The sequence below is a fragment of the Trachymyrmex septentrionalis genome, unplaced genomic scaffold (assembly GCF_001594115.1).
Source record: "Trachymyrmex septentrionalis isolate Tsep2-gDNA-1 unplaced genomic scaffold, Tsep1.0 scaffold60, whole genome shotgun sequence".
NCBI lineage: Eukaryota > Metazoa > Arthropoda > Insecta > Hymenoptera > Formicidae > Trachymyrmex > Trachymyrmex septentrionalis.
In genome coordinates, this window is record NW_017305779.1 from 3,700,009 (window position 1) to 3,702,818 (window position 2,810).

Here is a 2,810-nt window from a genome sequence, read left to right on the forward strand (position 1 = left end):
CACACGTGGTGCCAAAGTGCCGAAGAGTGTTTCGCTGTGCTCGAACTAATCGATGCGTTAATCTCCTGACCTTTTATCCCCGCGTTTCGACTCTCTCATCGCCGTTCCGGACCGCCCCGATCATCCGAACCTCGTCGTACTATTCTTCCCCGGTCCGCCCTGGTCATTCCGCTTGTTCGATAAAATATTTTCTATCCGCCAAGAGTCGAAAAATGACGTTGAGATATTTTGAAAGATTCTTCAATTTAACACCACGCCTCTTTCTGTCCAATATATACGATCGCGATATGTAATATTCTACGATGATCCTATCTCGAAGCATTCTGTATTTTATCCAATATGCACTACGTCAAAGACGATATTTGTTGATGCTACGAGTACTTACGTATTTTTTATTCAGGACTACCATAATTAAAAAAGTCGATATTACTTGCAACGGTACACGTAATGGAGAGATTATTACTATCATCGATGATAACACAAGTAGTAAAATAAAAATTGAAAAATATATAAATTAATTTCATAAAAATTAACACTCAATTTATAGTACTTTATTTGATTTAATTTCGCATGGACAATGTTGGATTTTAAAAACTTATTCGATTTTTTTAATTGTAAATTCAAATACAATAGATAAATTTAAAATTGTAAAAAATAAGTGAAATACGATCCAACTTGTAATAGTAAAATAAAAACTTGTTAAAGCCTTTAAATATGTTTTTATATAGTGCGGAACAATACAAAAATCTGCACTAAAATTTGAAGACTCAGGTTGCAAACGAAAAATGAAAATTTCACATTGAACGCAGGGTTAAACTAATTTCTTCTTTGAACGCATTATACTTTCATCAAAGATTCATTCGATTCATTCTATATCGCGCAGCGTTGTTTGAGACTATTACAAGTCTGTTAACATAATAGAAAGAACGTTTCACAAAAAGAAATTACGAGGAATGATAATTTCAATTTTGTATATAAAGTAATAAAACGATTTAACGACCATATTCAAAGTATCTTTTTTTCTATGTAGTAATTTCGAAGCGGACGTATACACTATTTTTACAACCTTTTTATTTCGTGCTTAGATAAGCGCGATTGTCACAATCGCGCATACGCAGCTGTAAAAGTGTCGATGTAATCGTTGTCGTAACAATAACAGTCATTGCGAACCGACGATTAGCTTACATGGCGGACAGTATAAAATTTACACCCACATAGTGATTTAAATGTCGTTCAACCGCGAATATATAGTGACAAATTTCCAGATGCGCTGCGAATTTTATGAGGTTCGTGAAATGCTGCACCCTCGAAAGTAATGGTGGTAGATACGAGAATAGGAGAGGGAGGGAAAGAGAAAAAGAGAGAAAAAGAAAAAATACCGGGAATAATACGATGCAACAAAATCGCCAAAAAATAATTACAAAATGGTAGTTACGGATTTAATCAGATATCGTACGTCAACGCGTATACAAATATAAAATAAACATTATTATCTCGACGCTTGAAAATTTATACCGCGGAATTCTCCATTATTAACTTATTGGACGTAAATATTTGAAGAAGAAAAAATTCCTAATTTAGATGAATAAAAAATTGGCGCGAGACGATGGTTAAAGGAAAAGATAAGATAATGCATACCGCAGTAATGATCTAACGGCGCTCTCATTTACGTTAAAAAATTGGTATGTCGCTCGACGGCGAAAAATCTTCGCTCTACCATCAGTCATGGAATTTCGTCACCCTTTTCCGGCGTAGCCGTTTCCGTGAATTTCTCACCGGCACCAGCGTGATTCTCCGGGTGCGTGTTCCGGAAGAGATGGCACTCATTTTCCCGACCGTTGATTCCGGATGGTCTCACGAAACCTCCTTTTCCTACCCCTCCGTTCTCTGTCACTACCCTCGGTCGCTCTAAGAACACAAACAGACAAGGACACGGTGCGGCTGCATCACCCCCTCGATCAGTCGAAATTGCTACCGACGTAGTCGTGAAATTTTAGTGCCGCGAATCTCCGAATTGTTCTCTGTTCCCGCTACTCCTCTCATCATCGCTTGTTCGCCCTCCCATCCCCCTGTCCGCGACGTCATTATGTCGTCGGTATCCTGCCGAAAAATATCTCTGTAACGTTGCGTGTAATCTGACGGTCGATTCGTTCTCCGTTGATCCTTCGCTTGCGTCTTCATTTGCATTCAACTGCGTTGCAATCGTGAGATAAACAATAAAATATATAGATAAAGAAGTCGTTTTTAGAAATAAAAAAATTAAACTTTAAATGTACATTTTTTACACTTTTCTTTTTACTGTACATAAAAGTTAAATTGTTTCCTTTTGTACCTTCACTTTAGCTTAATATTTAGAATTATGAAATCATAAACTGGTTAACTTAAATTATAAAATTATGGATCTCGTTACACAAGTAATCGTTCTTCGAACGACTGCCGATAATTATCATTACGAATATAATAATACAATTATCATATCTATAACGGTGCTATACAATTTGAATTGCAAATCGGGCGTAACTTCCAATATTGACACTATTTTAAATATTGTAAAAATGGAAGCCACATTAAAAGACCGCACACAGTAAGTGATAGATTAAAACCGCAATATCGATATTCACTCTTTTCACTCAAATTTTAATCGTGATACTCTTTTTTTCTGCAGTGAACTAGTTTTTTTTTTTCAAATTATTAATAAACCTTATTATTAATAAAACTATTTATTTTAAACGATAAATTAAGAATTCTTTATATGAAAATAATATTAATAATAGCAACAATAACGTTAAGACAGGTATATATTTTATATA

The 2,810-nt window shown here is 35.1% G+C and overlaps 1 protein-coding gene across 1 annotated transcript in view; it reads left to right on the forward strand.

Moving 5' to 3' along the window:
• The window catches only part of LOC108752600 (protein CEPU-1-like), a 187,416-nt gene that overhangs the window by 67,256 nt on the left and 117,350 nt on the right, over positions 1-2,810 (forward strand). The gene's annotated exons all lie outside the window — the stretch shown is intronic.